At 39.0% G+C, this 18,233-nt stretch overlaps 1 protein-coding gene across 8 annotated transcripts in view; it reads left to right on the top strand.

Annotated features, from left to right (window-relative positions):
* LOC122719426 overlaps positions 1–18,233 on the top strand; it is a 196,327-nt gene that overhangs the window by 108,797 nt on the left and 69,297 nt on the right. For 4 of the 8 annotated variants that reach the window (XM_043945201.1, XM_043945205.1, XM_043945204.1 and 1 more), the window contains 4 exons: positions 2,658–2,831; positions 2,901–4,251; positions 12,253–12,316; positions 12,827–13,217. The gene's annotated coding sequence lies outside the window, so the exon portion shown is untranslated. Of the gene's footprint in view, positions 1–1,531; positions 2,591–2,657; positions 2,832–2,900; positions 4,252–12,252; positions 12,317–12,826; positions 13,218–18,233 lie in introns of those variants that run through there. The other 4 variants (XM_043945208.1, XM_043945203.1, XM_043945207.1 and 1 more) reach the window with 4 other exon arrangements.

The raw sequence follows: 18,233 nt of genomic DNA, 5'->3' as shown, positions 1-18,233 counted from the left end.
ACGATATTTATACGGTGCTTCCAGCATCCGTGAAAACCCGCTCGTTTCATTGTTGGCGGGTGCTCGGGAATCGCGATTGCCGAGTGGAGAATCCGCCATGAGAAATGCGACCTCGAGGAGAGGGATGCTCGGGCCACTCGACGTGCGGGGATGAAAGGGTGGAAGGGGGAAAGGGTAGGGGAGGGGGAGGGAGGGAGGGAAAGGTGTTGTGGAGCGGGGCATAAAAGCTACCGTGGTGGTGCCCGAGACGGAGTATAACGTTTAACATTTAAGCCTTTAGAAGGTTGTAAGGTTGGCTCCCTGTAATTATCGCCGAGGCGCGGCGCCTTGAGGTCTTCATTATGGCGAGCATCCTTGTTATTTCTCTCTGTACCGAGCCTCCAGTCGGGTCTGGTTTTCTCCTCTGGTTGTGCGTACGCGCGACGAGAGGGGGAGAGGGGCCGGTTGGAGGGAAAAAAGGGTTTTGGTTGGGCGTCGTAAAGCATGGGGGGAAAAAGAGAAGAAGAAGAAGGAAAGGGGAAGGCGAAGGCTTCAGGTTGTTGCGACTCTCCGCGGTTCTTTTTACGCAGTTCTTTGGACGGAGTAACTCTTGGTCGGAGTGTCGCTTGAAGAGATTGAAGGGGGAGAGAGAGAAAGAGAGAGAGAGAGAGAGAGAGAGAGAGATTTTCGTGGAGAAGGGGAGTTCGAGATGAGCGTTGTTTACAAAGATTTGTTGATTAGACAATTCGTTCTTTTGAATTGCAAATTGGTTTTCGAGTTGAAAATCGGAAAGTATATAATTTATATTAATAATTTAAATTTGAAGCAGAGGAATAGATGGGGAATCGTTCAAATAATTCAATTAATCGAGACGTATAGATGTATTTGAAGATTTGAAGAATTGTGAAATAAAAGTTATGAGTGATTATTATTTATTTTTTTTTTTCTAGGGATGGATTTATGCTATTTCTTCCAAGAGAGATAAGATGTATGTGACACGTACGAAGGTTGGGTAAATTTATGCAAGAATTTGCGTCCTCTTATAATACGTAAGACGTAGAATAGAGGATGTAAATTAGATCAGCCTACTCGCCTGGAGAGTTACATTGTAATTGCAAGTTAAACGTGCACGTATAATAAATCTTTACGTCGATTCAATTGTTTCCTGTTCCAGGCTTGAAATTTGTGATATTTACATTGCTACAACGAAGTTGAATCGTAACTACGATAACTTGGTATTCCATTGTTGTAACGTAATTGATGCATTAATGTGGATGGTGCACGTGTTAATGTAACGTTAAATTATTACTAATTGATAAAATTATTTATTAAACGAATATTAATGATGGTCTACAACACATTCAATATTATTATTAATCATCGGTGATTGGAATAATAATTTCTCTTCACATTTTAGATTCACCTGTCTACTTACTCAAGAACGTACAACTTCACTTTTTCATAACTTTATTTCGTTTCTTATTATCGCAGCAGGCAAATCGTTATTCATTACACATTAAAATAATTTCTCGTATTCCTATTATATAAATACCTCAGGTATTTATTTAGAACCGTAACTTCACTTTCGATACCTTTCAATATCTTACTTGAAACTCAGAAATATAGAATTTCACTTTTCCATAATTTTCGTATCATAATTTCTCTTCCCATTTAAAAATAGAATTTATTTTTTCTCAATCTCTCTTCTCAACAAACTACAACTTCACTTCCAATACTTCTCGATATTACTTCATTTCCAATTATATATACCCTCTACACTTTACATCTTACATTTCCATCGTACACAATAAAAAGAAAAAATAAAAAATATCAATCACAGACACAGAATTTCCCTTGCCACGAAAACGAAACTCCCTCGACCGAAATTGATCTCTTCCACGCCGTCTTTCCCATCCACGGGACTGAGTCGAATCGTGGAACCAACACGTTTTCGCGTGGAGGAAAATCATGTCCCGGCATGCGGCAGGAATTCGTACGGGCCGCCATATTTCAGTTAAAGCGCGCGGGGGTGGCGTTCAATGCCTCCGCTCCGCGTTGCCATGGCAATTAATTACCTTCATCCCTTCCCGTGGCATAGGTACGCCTATAACGGGTGTACTGATCGCGTTCGAAAGATATCCGTCTCGAGAGGGAGGGACGGGGGAGAGCAAATACGTTAATTACCAGGCGGGCCAGTCTCCGTGCAAATTACTAATGAGATTTTCGCCCACCGTAAGAAATCTCCTTTCGTAATTTCGAGCGCGACTAGGAAGCCGTCAAAGGCTGTCGCCGTTAATTTTGGGGAAACGATTCGGTTAACAGGCCTCGCTCGATTATCTCTTTCTTCACGCGGGGGTGGAAATACATTTTCGAGGCGAGGTTCACCAGGATTTCAGGGGTTGTCGAATGATGGTCGCTTTACTTTTAATTGTTAATGTTAATTTTTGATCGAGGCTGGAAGGGGAGGGGGAGGGTTAAACGTTTTTCGAAAGATGGAATATTGATTTGAGTTTCGATTCTTCGAGGATATTGTGTCGTCGAGGGTTTGGTGATTTTGGAATATATTAATATCGAGTTATATTAAATTTTTAACAAATTGAAGCAATTTAGAGTAAGTATATTCGAAGATTCAATAATGATGTTCTTGTTTGTTGAATTTTTCTCTTTTTTTTTCACAGACAACAGTGGAACACCTGGTGAAGGGGAGGGGGAGGGTTAAACGTTTTTCGAAAGATGGAATATTGATTTGAGTTTCGATTCTTCGAGGATATTGTGTCGTCGAGGGTTTGGTGATTTTGGAATATATTAATATCGAGTTATATTAAATTTTTAACAAATTGAAGCAATTTAGAGTAAGTAATATTCGAAGATTCAATAATGATGTTCTCGTTTCTTGAATTTTTCTCTTTTTTTTTTTTCAGTGGAACACCCGGTGAACGTAACAATCGCAACTTTTCCCCAGCCGGCAGCCACTAGAGATAATAGTGTAACTGATAGTTGTGGCTAACTAGAACCCACCCTCTCGACTTTCCTCTTACCATTTTCGGGGGTTGTCCCCTCTCCTCGACTAATTTTCGGTCTCCCAGAGCTATCATTATCGGCCGAAGAAATCGCCCTCCCTATTCGTCTCCGTGTCTTCTTCCGTCTACCCTTGATTCCTCGTTCGAAATTGACGAAACGTCGCGCTGAATCTAAATTTTATATCCGAGGAAAGAAATCTACGTCTTCTTGTAAATTTGTTCAAGTTCTCAACGCTCGAAAGAAAATTAAAAAATTACCTTTCTTGCGCGTCAAATCAAAGAAAAAAAAAAAAAAAAAAAAGAAAGAAAGAAAGTCAAGTTATAACGATTAAACAAATCCATCGTGAAAAAGACACGCGTCTTACCCTTTCGCACAAATTGTCTAACGCGCACCGCACATTTCCACACGCGACCATTACGTTATAATTATTCCATCCACCCGTGTCTTCGCTAAATAGATTTAAGAGATACAAACAGTCGGCCGCAAACGCTTTATGAATAGCTTCATCAAGGGACTCCAAGGAAATAAATAGACGATCATCTACAGCAGATGGCTTTATCGCTCAGCGGGGTATCCGTCAACCGTATAAATCAGATATTCATTTTAAAAAAAAAATCACACCTCGTCCTTGTTCACGCTCATTCCCTTCTCCTCGAAACGTGGACTCACCACCGTCTGATCTCTCTCTCTCTCTCTCTCTCTCTCTCTCTCTCTCTCTCTCTCTCTCTCTTTCTTTGTACGCCTCATTTCAGAAGGAAGAACAAGTGGATTTTCTGGGATGGAAACCAGGACCGATCGACGACGAGCCCCTCCAGTTCCATCGCCATCCTCCACTTTGAAGAGAATGTACCTGCACGACGCCTGTTCCATCAAGCCTCCACGGCGTCTCAATAATCATCGCGGTCTTTCACGTCATCGCGAGCAAGCGTAAAATCGTAATCCAATTTGTCTGGAGTGGCCGCAACAGGGCGACGAGGCCGAGCGAATGAAGTCATCGCGGCTTCGCCAGGGCTTGGCCGTTTAATCATCATAAATTTCGCGGGGAAACCGCGAACCGTCCCCTTTCTTACGGGTCCACTTTGTTCCTGGACCCGTGAGACCGCTTCCAACGCTCACCACCACGGCCCCATCCTGGCCATCGAGGTTTCACTTTGGTCGCACTTCGACATTCTTCCGCTTCGTGCGTCTCGAAAGCTTCGCGATGCTGAGAAGTGGTGGAGGATCTTTGGAGTATTCCTTTCTTTTTGTTACGTGAGTATCTTTATAATTATTTTACACGATGATTATTTTTTTTTTTTTTTTTTTGGAAGATAGAGTGATTCCTATTTTTAAAGGATAAGAGTTATGTTATGTGCATAAGATAGTTTACGTTCGTTTTTTCCTTTTCATCGTTATTACTGCTTAATTTCTATCTCGTAACTGTTATTTTATTATATTATTTCCTCCAGTTTAAACGAAATTAATTAACATTTCTTTAAAAATCATCCTTGCGAAAGAATGTTAATAGAAAACCATTATATAAACTCGCTCGTCTCAGAATCAAGAAATATTCCGGCTTATTACCATTCATCTTGTATCCCTCCATTATCGATGAATCTTCAAGCTGCTTCCTTACGAACTACTTTTTTGCGTTATTAGAGAAAAGTAGGTAATCCTAATTGCCGTTCATTCCCCGTTCGGGTCCCTAGTAAATTCCATCCACTAAGGATGCTGCTATTAAATAAGTAAATGCTCACCTGTCGCTCGAATCAAATAGCTGATTAATAGACTGGTTGCCGTGGAATAAAAAGAATAAAGAAAAAGAGAAAAGAAAAAGAAAAGAAAACGAGCGAAAATTCTGCTAGGAAGCGCGCGAGACAGAGAGAGAGAGAGAGAGAGAGAGAAAGAGAGAGAGAAAAGAGTGTCTTCGCCGCTATAAAACACACTCGCGGGAATAAACCAACAATAATTAATGAGCGTAATTTATAGAAGTATAATTAGAAGAATGATTTATAGAAACTCTAATTTGCTGCGGGCAGTCGGCGGTAATTTGTACACCGGGAAACATGTAGAGCCGGTTTGAATGTTTAAAAAAGGAACCGTGGCTCGAACCACGAGGCAAAAATAGATGTTCCACTTATTTCGCGTGTTCGCCACCGTTTCTTTAAGCCCGATGCTCCGCCGATACAACAGGTTACGACTCTATCGCTCGTACGTGGTAATTATTGCTGTCTATCCGTCGAACGTACTTTCTTCTTCTTCTTCTTCTTATTTTTTTTTCTTTTTCTACGATTATAGAAAAAACTGTGATGGCATGGAAGGTTTGGAACAAGATACCCATGGATAGTTTTGACACGAGTGCTTATTAAGGTAATACATTGTACGTTGCACGCGACTCTTCTTCGAGATTTCGACTAGCGTGAAAACCGTATGAAAGATTCGAAAATGATAGGTTGATCGCGAGGTAGTTAATATTATTGAGTCGTTCTGAATACGTAATGATGTGAAAATACCTTTTTGAAATTTTCTTTGTGTTTTACTGGTTCACTGAATTTAATTCTACTATGCTTTAGCTATTTCAATGGATAATTTTATCTAGTTTAGGGAGGATTTCCAACGTTTGTTTTAAAAAGAAAATATTTGTAAAGTAAAATTTAAATAGAATTCTTTCTTCGTATTTTCCAAAAGAAGAGAAGGGGTGAGAAAGGGATGCAAAGCATTGAGTCATTTTTGGAAAATTTTTTTCTACATCATCTTCTAATTTAGGGATGATTTTCAATGCTTGTTTTAAGAGAAAATATTTGTAAAGTAAAATTTAAATAGAATTCTTTAAATAGAATTTTATTTTAATAGAATTTTTTAAATAGAATTTTTCTTTAAATAGAATTCTTAGAATTCTTTTTTCGTATTTTCCAAAAGAAGAGAAGAGATGAGAAAGGGATGCAAAGCATTGAATCATTCTTGGAAAATTTTTTTCTACATCATTTTCTAGTTTAGGGATGATTTTCAATGCTTGTTTTAAGAGAAAATATTTGTAAAGTAAAATTTAAATAGAATTCTTAGAATTCTTTCTTTGTATTTTCCAAAGGAAGAGAAGGGGTAAAAAAAGGATGCAAAGCATTGAATCATTTTTGGAAAATTTTTTTCTACATCATGTTCATATTTAGTATTTTCATACGTTTCAATTCTACCCTATTTATTTATCACAATATTTCCATTGCAATTTAACGTTAAAAAAATTCCAAAAATTTGATCACAGTATTCCATATTTGTTTCAGCAATACCAGAAGCGTTGAACAACACCTCGAATCAGGTTTTTCAATTTTTACCATCGTCCAGATACACGTAATAAGTTATTTCTTCGTATTAAGGCATAAATTTCAACGCTATACGAGTCGATGAATTCTCGGACGGTGGTTACTCGTAGAAAATACAATCTATAGATAATAATTGAACGAGCTCGAGCATCGACGTAATTAATAAACTAGCTGGCTTATCATTAGTTAACAGAACGTCGAACGAAATTACTAGGATGAACTTTCGAAGTTGTGTTTCGCGCCAAATATAATCGCCCGCAACATCTTTTTATACTTTCTTTTTTTCTTTTTTTTTTGTTCCATGGACGATGTTAATAACACGTTCGTTATATACCGTGGTTAATTACGAGGATTCCGTGTAATTACACCTTGGAATAACTCGACTATCGGTCAATTTACGACGCGCTCAAGACTCACTTGCCAAGATGAGAATTAATTGTTTTATTCGATCGTTCGTGTCGAATCTGTTAATTGCTTCGAATGTTACGAATAGTATATCCAATAAATAACGTTTCGTTAGAATATTAGATCCAAATATTTTTGCTCTCCGTAAAAAAGTAAAATCCGTATAATATATAATATAATATAATATAATATATAATATATAATAAAATCCGTAAAAAGTGAAACAGATGGACGTAAAAGAGAATTCATTTCGTTAAAATATTAATATCTTCCAAAAAAGTTCTCGCAAAAAATATCTTGATCGAAGAAACACCTTCTTCTTGGAGTACTAAAAAATTCACCAGTTAACAGCAGAAGAATAAAATTAATAAATACGTGCAACAATATCTGTTCTTCGTACATCAAGAAACAAATATAAAAAAAAAAAAACAAAAGATACGTAGTTATTAACATAACGGATGCAAATAATAATCACTCGCATTCGCTCGAATAAGAAATATAATATAATCCTGGCATATCTTCAATACCAATTTCCTGTAAACGCTTAAATATATGTACACCTCTCGGGCAGAGAAGATTTAATACCTTCCAATCTTGCTATCTAATTGCCACTCAAAATGTAAAAATTAATAATACATCCTATACTTTTTAGCCCAAAGGATTATCTAGAACAATAATGAGAAACAATAATTTTCATACGGTAAAAATTCTAGGCCTTCTAAACTTGGAACAGATATTAGAATAAAAGGATGTTGCATGTCGGAATAATCGTGGTCGCACGCGAGCGTGACGATTCTCTAAAGGGATCCAAAGATTTAGAGAGAGAGACTAGCCATCGAGAATGTAAATCAAGGGGGATGAAGCTCGATTAAATATCAACAACATTGTCGAAAGAATGTTGTCTTGTTTATTCGAGGGATGGGTGTACGAGTGAGGTAAATGTGACACGCGGAACGAGCAGGTAGCAAGAACAACCACTAAAAGTCTTACTTTATTCCACGTGCTCGGGTAAGTAAAGATAATTCCTGAAGCTGATTGGATCATCACTTATCCGCGGTTGCTCGCGCGGAATCGAGTTCTTGGTAAAAAGAAGATCACACGTTAAATGGATAGGAATCTGTAATAAATGAGAGGAAAGCTTTTGGTCCATGGTATGGTAATCGATGAAATGTGAAATGTTTTTATAGAAGGAATGTATATTTTCGATTTGTAAATTAATTTTTAACGCGAGAAATCGTTCATCTTTGTCCTTATTATTGGAAAAAGAAAATTAAAACGTGATTTTCGTTAGATTTTCAGTCGAGAACGTTAACTTTCGACGAGAAATTCTGATTAAACGCGATACGTTTCTCTTTTTGAAAATACGTTTCATTCTCGGTTTTCACAAAGATTCTGGAAACTTTACTATTCCCAACTATGCAAACACAATTCTCCAAAGTTATTTACGATGCCATAATTCAATCTTGTGCTCTGAATTTCACTCAACATCGATCAATCCTACTTTCAAAGCATCGGGCGGAAAGTATAAAAAACAAAAAATTTTCACCTAGAGTCAGAAACACGCGAATCTTATTTTCCATAAATTCTTTTTTTTCTAAAAAAATTTCAATTGCAATTTTATTTAAATATACATTACTTTCTTCTCTATTCCAAGTATAAAAGAAAAAAAGCAGCCATACCCAACTCACCACTTTCATCAATTTATAAATTCTCAACCAATTCGAAGCAATCCCAAGCCCATTGATCAGCCGAAACAACTGTCTTAACGAGAAGGCAACATCCATAATCCGGAAAGAAACAAATTTCCTGCTCGATCGTCCACCATAGCTGAAGTGGCGCGCAGTGGCGTAACGCCGGTGGCCGGTCACCCCGTGACGTGGTGGATCGCCTCGGCCGTAAATTTCTCCGCCTCTTGACGCGCGAACGTTGGATCGTTTCTCGAAAGTTTTCCGCGGACGTTGGAGGGGCGGGGGATGAACGCCGCTTCGTATCAATCTAAATTACAAATTCCATCGAACAATAGGGCTGGGGGGAGGGAGGAGGGAGGGCGTTAATACTTAGCTCGGTTGGAGGGAGAGATCTCGCTGGCCGAGCGTTGGAACGCATTAACTTAATTTATTTGTCCTTTATTTGGCTGTCAGCCACGCCGCCAGACGTCCGCCAGTGGCGTAGACGCTAGGCGTGTACGCATTTCTTAGGAGTGGCCCGGCATTATGCACGTCCGCGAATATATATTGCGATTCGAAATGACCTCTGCCGGCTGAATTATGATTCGAACACGATGGAGGGTTGAATTAATTAGGATAGGCTAGTTTTATGGTTCTTGGATATAGAGGATGTAGCGGATAGGTAATCTAGGGAGTTTTTTATTTGAGAAGATTTGTGGAGAAAGTATTATATAGAAGTTATTTTGCGATCGTCTATTTTGTGATCAAGAACGTTATTAATATTTGGTTAAATGTATCTGTATTTTGATTAGGAAATATCTATCTTTTTTGATGTGATAGTTTACAGATTGAACGATAATTATTATTATTTGATTATAGTTATTTTAGGTGGTGTTAATACATAAATTTCATTTTTCAAAATTTCGCTACATATCCATTCCATTTACGAATCTTTCATTTAATCTTTCATAGAGCTCGTTTACTTTTAATAGAAAGATCGGGAAATTCATTCAATGCACTTTTCTAACACTTTTTTCACACATTCCTTTTCGTTATCCCGCCAATCAAATATCCAATCTCGCTAATGCATCCTGCACCACCACCCACCATCGCTATTTTAATCAGAATCAACGAAAAACCGGTAGCGACGAGGGTGATAAGCGATTGCGGAGGGGGAGGGTGGCCTAATTTCTTGGTTGCTCGACGTCTGAACGAGCTTTTCGGAGGGATGAATAAGCGAAAACCCCCGGCAATTCCGCCGCCATAAAAGTCAAGTTCATTCCGGGGCGATAATGCTTGTAATCCAAATATAATTCTTGTCAGAGGGGTGAAACCCGACGAGTTACCGCTCTCTCCACGGGGGTGGCTGTTCAAATCATCCCGTGAATGTATCCGTGGCTACCACCATTTCGTCGATGCCGGTGGCCTTTGTGCACCAACCCCCTATGAAAATCACGGAACCTAACCCCTGCTTACGACCGCAAACACACAACCCCCGAAGGGAAGTTAACGTTGTCGAACCTCTCGTCGATTATTATAGGATACCTCTTCATTCTCTCGAAATTCCTTCCTTCCTTCGAGCAACGTTCGTCTTTGTATAAATTGTGTGTTTGGATTGCCGCGGCTAGGGAAATAAAATATGTGATTTCCTTTAACTTATGTCCAGTTGTGGAAGAATTGTTCTTGGCAAAAGAAACAAAGATGGTAGGAAAAATGAAAATATTGTTATACTTTCTTATAATTAATTATCCACTGTATTGTAACATATTTAATATTAATTCAGTGGATATTAAACTTAAAAAAGAATCTACACGTGAATAATATAAGTAATACGTAAATAAATAATTCCAATATTTTTATTATGTCCAAAATTTAAATTTACTTAACTCGAAATATTTACTATTTGTATATATATACACGGAGCTCATTAACGGAATCTCTTTACCTGGTTCGAAAAAAAATCTTCTTATACACACTTGGGATCAAAGATTCATTAAGTATTCGACGGGGAAGAGGGATTTTCGAAATATCTCGGCATGTCTGAAATTCATGGAAATTCTGGTAGAATAATTAGAATACGAGGAAAGTTCAGTACAAATTCCGAATCCTTATGATAATTTTCTAAGTTCATGGGAATATTGTAGAAGGGGAGGGAAGGGGAGGTGGAGGAGGAGGAGGAGGGAAGAGGACGGATGGTAGAATTCTCTGGTAGATTTTACGAGATTGTCGAATGCCTGGCGTACTTTGAATTATGCATAAAATTCACCCTCTCCCCCCTCTCCCCCCCCTCCCCTTCGGCAGGAACGAAGCGTTATATTTAACATCGAATCCCAGCTCCTTCTAATTAACGTACGTTTCGTCTATAATTTTGTAATTAAGCAATCCGAAGTAGATTAACAGATATATATCCGCGTAAAACTAACCCGGTTAATACGGCAGACGTACCATTAATCATTTTCCATCCTTGCACAATATCTTATGACCTCGCTTCTAATCTCGCTTTCTGCATTTAATTCGAGCTACCCTATTTATCTCGAATCCGATATTTCCATCATTTGCATTCATTAACATATTCGTCTACATTCACATCCCGGATCGAAAATAATTAACAAACTTCAATTATCAAACCCTATTTCCTATGGAGTGTTCTACGATCGAGTTTCTTCGTTAACTTCGATATGCTACGAGAAAATATAATTGCTTGGCTTCTTACGAGGCTAATGGATTCGTCGGAGGAATGGATATTCTTCGTTCAAAATTTCAGGGGAACGAAACATTATAAACCAACCGTTTCCAAAATCTGGAATTTCCAACATGCACGAAAGGATCCCTAAGATAAGTTTTCTCGTTCTTTTTTTATTCTTTTCGAGAAAAGAATCTAAACATCATCGTTTCTCTTCACCAAAGAACTCTAAACTCGTCATCCATCACCAAAGAAAAGAAACGTGTATCGAATAAAAAAAATCATCGCAACATTTCACAAAGGAAAAAAAAAAGAGGGATCAACGCCTGCGTGTGTACGAAAGAGGAAAGAAAGAAAGGAAGAAAGAAAGATATTGTATTCCATTTCAGGGCCTTTCCTTCATCCACGCGCACGTGACTTCGTCAACGTTTTGACAGCGTTTAACATCCCGGTCCATTCACTCTGTTCGGCATCTTCCCGTTTAAAAGGGATGATAGATGCTTGGCACGCGACCGACACGCCCACGACTCCTCCAGGGTTGCGTTGGATATTTAGAACAATTTATCCATTGAACGGCCGGGGTGGCCGTTAGCGCCGGCATCCCGGCGATATCAAACAATTCATATATCTCCTGGTCGACGTCCTGAAATAATAGGGAAATGAATTCGCGCGAAAGATGGAAATCGGCCGGTCGATCGTTCCTTGGGAGAGAATAGAAAGAGAAGAGGGGGGAGCTCGGTTTGGGATCATCAGTCATTAGGGGTGTTGGGAGGGATGAGCTCGTCGTGAAATGGATTTACGTGGAAAATCTTTCCTGTTTTTAATACAAGTTTTAATAACGTATCGTTATCGATTCTACGAGAAGAATGTAATAAGAAATTTTTTCTCGTGAAAAATCATCACTGTCGGTTTAGTTTGATTTTAGTTTGATAAATATATATAGCTTTTGCTCTTTGCGTTACGAAATACGGTTGGACGACTTAAACGGACGGCTTGTTGATTGGATCGGTTTTTGCGCGTACTTCCGTTTTTATGGAAGTTTTGTTAGAGGACCGTTAGAAGCGTTGAAAGCTAGTGAAACGTAATTTACCTAAGCGCGAGGATACATTCGCGTAGGGAAATGGAGAAGGTTTGAAAGATCGGCTCGGTTAACGATTTCACTGATTTGTTTTGACATTTCTTTTTTTTTTTCTTTTTTCAGCGAGACGCTTAACGACACTTAAAAAGGAGAGAGGGACGTTTCAGAAGAGAAATGAAGATGAAAGGTGAGCTTGATTATCAGTCGAATTATTTCGAGGAGAGTCAAGCACGAGATTGTTCAATCGATTTTTAATTTTAGTTTGTTTCTATTTCGACGAATCTTTTGGAAAAAGACTACTCATTTCACGACCCTCACCCGAATTTTAAACTTCTTTAATTCTCTTCTGTATTAAAATACGACAAAAAGTTAAAAAACATACACTCGAAATAAATTCCGATGAAGAATGATTATTCACGCCGTGCTACGATGCTCGTCTCTTCCTTTCTCCGCGTGAATTTTAAACTTGTCAATTTCTTTTTCCAAAAAAAAAAAAAAAAAAAAAAAAGGAAAATGAACAAGAAAAGGATGGCGCCGCAGGCAATTTGCAGGTTCCGCCTATTACAAAAGAAAATATAATTACGTTGGCGAATTTCTCATTTCCCCCGTTTATTATTCACTCCGCCGCTTATCTGGAATATATATATATATATATATATATAGAGAGAAAGAGAGAGAGAGATACACGCAATTCCAGGCGGGAGAAAGCCGCGCGGCACCTCGCGGAACGTTCCATTTCTGCCAAACAAATTGCCCTCCCACGCGGAGAGCCGGACAAAGGGGCCCGGCCCCGGCCCCTGCCCTCTCTGCATTACAACCTCATTCAAGAATCGCGGCGGCAAGATACAGCCTGGACATCCATTAGCGGTTGAACACGGTGGCTCGTGTAGAAGAGAGGCGAACGTGCAGCTCCCACCAATCCCAGAGCAAATAAATTCCGCGAGGCTTTGCGCTACCTCGAGCGGACGTTAAACCAATATTCTCCAGGAAATTCGTGGACCGTTTCAATTCGTTTCGGATCCGAACGGTTTATACGTCGTTCACCAGAGGGAAACTCGAAGAGAACATCGAGAAAGGAGAAAGAAAAGGTTATACGTTTTTATTAGTTCTTTTTTTATTAGCAGAGTTTAATTCTTTTTTTTTTCTAAAGTTTGTATAAATGTATAATTTTATAAAAATGTATTTTTATCATTCGATAAAGATAAGAATAGCGGGATCCGAAATGAGAAATCTGCTTGTTCTGAGAAACGGTGAGAATCGAAGAGGGTTGGTCAAACTATAAATAAATTCGCGAGATTGCGCAAACACCCGGGGCGGGAATTTTTTAATCGCGGCGCATGAAACCGTCGTCTGCCAGAGGCCAGTCGGCTGTGAGACACTGCACTCTTGGGATCAACCCCCTGCACTGGCCCGGAGCGGTTGTCATTTTAAATCACTGCCACAACCGTGGCGAACAACCCTGATTTTCGAGGCTCGGCCAACCCTTGGTCAAGCCTCGAAAATGCCGGAATTAAATTCCCTCCTGGCTTGTCCCGCGAAAAGTGGGCTTTTTGCTGTGGAAAAAGGGACACATTTCACCGAAATGCTCCGCAAACGTGTGATTCCTTTTTTTCTTTCTTTCTTTCTTTCTTTCTTTCTTTCCTCTCCTTCTCCCGTGTTTTCGAGGCTTATAAATCGTGAAAGATGGATACATATGGCGTTACGTAATACGAAATGGCCCTTTAATCAAGAGAATCGGTTTTTTTAATGGGAGGTTAATGGGAAGGTTAATGCAAGATTCGTCTTTATTTGGAAGGATTTATTTTTTATTCTCAATGTTATTTAAAATTATTATCGATTTATGATTTTTGACGGTAAAATATACTCGAATTTACACGTCCTTTCTATTTTATAATCTATGATATAGATAAATTGTCGTAAATTTTGAAGAAAGCGCTCAACAAGCAATTGTCGAATTGTTTTAATTTAAACTTGAACGTCGAGTTATACTTTTATTCTCGTTAGTATTAATAAGTCGTTCAACCGAGAAATTTCCTTATCTTAATATCCTTTAGAAGGAATAGCAACAACGTAGACACAGCATAAACAACAACGTAGATACGACACCACATCCTCTTTTTTACCTTTATCGTAAACTTCATCTTCACCCCTTTTAACCACGAAGCTAAGTCGTTTATGAATGTTCATAAGTATCCATCCGAAAAACAAAAAAAAGAAAAAAGAAAAAAGAAGAAAAAGAATAAGAAGAAGAAGAAGAAGAAAGAAAAAAACCGAGCAATTTTCCTCTCTATGTAACCCGACTTGCACCGAAAAGGGAAGCCGGCACTTTGCCCAATACCATCGATGAATATTTACATCTGAAAAAACCGTTAAAGAACACGAGCTTTTCCCCCCCATGCAATATTTATCACGAAGTAAACGCATGCAACTCATGCATAGTCCGTCTCTCGTAAACCGGCTCTTGTAAACTCTGGTAAACATCTACCGGAACACATCCGCCTCTCTCTCTCTCTCTCCCTCTCTCTCTCTCTCTTTTATTTATTTTTTTCCTTCCTTTTCTTTTATTATCCTCTTCCTCTCGCTTTACCAAACCGTCCTAACCATTATCCCGAACGATGACTTTGAACAGGACTCTGAAAAGGAAGAAGAAAAAAAGTACTACGCTATCGACCATCTCCTTCTTCTCGAGCATTCCCTCGAGAAGAAGACGCTCGCCGCTTTTGATTTTTCTTCCAGTTAACCGAGCCACAGTTGTTAATTAACAAGCACGCCGTTGACTACCGGGCTTAATACAATAATAAGGCGAAGGTAGGAAGGCGCGAATAAATTAGCAGAGGGGTAGGAGAGGAGGGAGGAGGATGGAGGAGGAGGAGGAGGAGGAGGAGGGTGGGTCGTGTATAGCTCCCACGTGCGTTGTATTTACGTGGCGCGGATGCGCGCCGGGGACGAGCGCTAATTACGAGGATGAATGAGCCGCGAATGGATGTCGTTCATCTTACTGAAAACGCGCAGCTTCCTCTTCCGGTGCGCCGCACCCGTATCCCACCCCGCAGCCCCACGACTTAAGCCCAATTTGCATCTGTCGGCCGAGTCGCGGATGCAATTAGATCGGAATTATCGCCGACCGTTTGTCCGCGGATAATTGCAGTTAATCGCGAATGCTTCGCCACGAAACGGGGATACGAAACCATTCCCTCGAAATTTCGCGAGGATTTCCCGCCCTTTCAGATTTTTGGAACATTTCTGGATCCTGTGAACGTTATTTCGCAAGGATTTTCCGCTCTTTTAGATTTTTGGAATATTTCTGGATTCTCAATTATTTTGTAAGGATTTCTTGTTCTTTCAGATTTTTATAAGAATATCTTTGGATTCTATGAACGTTATTTGAAATTTGAAAGGATTTTTCACTCTTTTAGATTTTTGGAATATTTCTGGATCCTGTGAACGTTATTTCGCAAGGATTTTCCGATCTCTTTTAGATTTTTGGAATATTTCTGGATCCTCAATGTTATTTTGCAAGGATTTCCTGTTCTTTCAGATTTTTATAAGAATATTTTTGGATTCTATGAACGTTATTTGAAATTTCGCAAGGATTTTTCGCTTTTTTAGATTTTTGGAACATTTCTGGATCCTGTGAACGTTATTTCGCAAACATTTTCCGCTCTTTTAGATTTTTGGAATATTTCTGGAACGTTGTTTCACAAGGATTTCCTGTTCTTTCAGATTTTTATAAGAATATTTTTGGATCCTGTAAATATTCGAAATTTTGCAAGGATTTCTCGCCCTTTCAGATTTTTGGAACATTTCTGAAATGTTATTTCACAAGGATTTCCCGTTCTTTCAGATTTTTTGGAATATTTTTTGATTGTGAACATTATTTAAAATTTCGCAAGGATTTCCTTTCAGATTTTTGGAACATTTCTGAATCCTGTAAACGTTATTCGAAATTGGAATTGGAGATTTTGAATGGAATCTTGCGATACAAATTTGAAATTAATGATCTCGATATCGCTTGCTCGATATATTGCTTAATAAAAAAAAAAAAAAAAACTGTCAACAAGAAAATCACAGCCTTCCATATTACAAAATAGTTAAATCCATTCAGTCAAATGGGAATTGGAATCGCGCCACGTTCTTAACCCCGCACAAGAAAAGTCACATCCTCCCCTCCCCTCCCATCCACGTGATGTAACAATTAAATCCACCGAATCTGAATCATCGAAATCATTGAATGAGCGAAGCTGCTCAATGAGAGCGAGAGAGAGAGAGAGAGATAGAAGTGAAAAGGGAGAGGGAGAGGGAGAGAGGGAGAGACGATGACCCATTGAACGCGGCGGCTCAATCAATGGCCCGTCTTGATAGAAGATTTACGAATGCTATTTCCGTTTTATCAACTCGGTTTAGACATCGGCCGAGGCTTGGAAACGTATCTGCCGGCCAATTAACGGATTCGTTGCTCCATCGTCATTATCACGCGGCATAATTAATATCCCATACGGAGCGGAACGGGGAGGGGGATTGAAAGAAACGATGGGGGAGAGTGTAGGAGGGGAGTAAGGAGGGGGAGGGAGAGGGCGAGGAAGATGGAGCGAGGGAGGAGCGCGCAGCTGGTCTCGATCGTGGCAGACTCTAAGACGCCGCTATCAAAGGAAGTGAGGTCGACCTCGAAGATGGTTAATGGTCGGCCGGGCGTGGGACAGGCTTTCCACGATCTTGGATCACGGTCACACGGAGAAAATAACGTTTTCTCCGTTTTCTCGAAAACGATGCCTCCTCGCTCCCCTTTCACTGACAGACACGATGGAATATAAAAATGTGAAATTTAGAAATTCGCACAAGCGCAAAGGGAATATATATTTGAGAGTTGGACGAGAATTCTCGAAAACAATCGTAGAGGCAAGAAGAAGAAGAAGAAGAAGAAGAAGAAGAAGAAGAAGAAATGAAATTTACTTGCTTTATGGTGAACTAGGCCCGAAGGGAAAAAAGAAATCAAAGTTTTTAAAAATGTGCAATACATTGGATACGTTTGATTAAAAATCCGCTGGATTGATTTTTGGATTGGTTTAAGGTAAGTTTTCGAATAAGTTAAATCGATTGACGGAATATTCCACAACGGAATGTAGGAATGGGCCAGTGATAATCGTTCCAGTTTATGTATTCTTCTTTCGGTATCTATCTTGTTGCCGTCGGCCTTTCATTGAGTTATTGTGATTTAGAATTGAATTATCGCGTCTGATTTCGAGCGGCTTTTCATTGACTTATTGTATGATCTAGAATATAATCTGCCGCTGATAATTCGGTAACGGATGTGTTTACATAGTATCTCGTGATGCGATTATTTTATGTTTTTTCTTTTCTTTTCTTTTTCTTTTTTTTTTTTTTTTTTTTTGATGGGATGACAGCTTGTCGGACAGCAGAGAGATTAGCCGAGAAGGAATTTATGAATGGCGTAGAGTGAATGTGGAGGAATTGTGTAACGAGTTGAATGATGGAGTAAATATATGCGGTTTCTGTAATTAAGATATTAGTAAATGCTTGATGATTCTGGAGCCACCGATGAATGGATTAATTTCAAAATTGTTGTATTTGTCAGACGAAAAAATGTAATAAATTTGAAGAAAAAAAAAAAAAAAAATTTGATCTCTGATTCCAATTAAGAAACTGTTCGAATAATTAGAATTTACGATGATGAGATAATTGGATGCAACCGAGGTCAAACTTAATCAAATCTTTATGCGAGATTTCAAACAATATATATAATCCCAGAATTATCGAACTTTTTATTCCTCTCAACCTTCTCCATTCAACAAGGATCAAACTCGTATCCCAATATTCTTCAATTATCCCTTCAAATTATTAAACGACAATCAAACCAAACTTCCTTGTATCTTCCTTGTCAAAAATTTCATAAAAAAAACCTGCCCTGAAAACTTCGCCAAACACCAACTTCAAACCCACCGCGATTCAATAACATTCTCATCCCCCGCGAGTCCCCGTCAGTCCAAACTCCCCCAACCCACACACTCCCCCTCCCCTCCTATCCCAACATCCCATCATCCACTCTCCGTTACCCGATAAATCGTCCAACAACGTTTCGCAAATTT

Source organism: Apis laboriosa, unplaced genomic scaffold (genome assembly GCF_014066325.1).
Source record: "Apis laboriosa isolate Shangri-la unplaced genomic scaffold, ASM1406632v1 scaffold78_cov150, whole genome shotgun sequence".
Classification (NCBI taxonomy): Eukaryota; Metazoa; Arthropoda; class Insecta; order Hymenoptera; family Apidae; genus Apis; species Apis laboriosa.
Note: the sequence above shows the minus strand (reverse complement) of the source record. Positions and strands in the feature narration are given on the sequence as shown.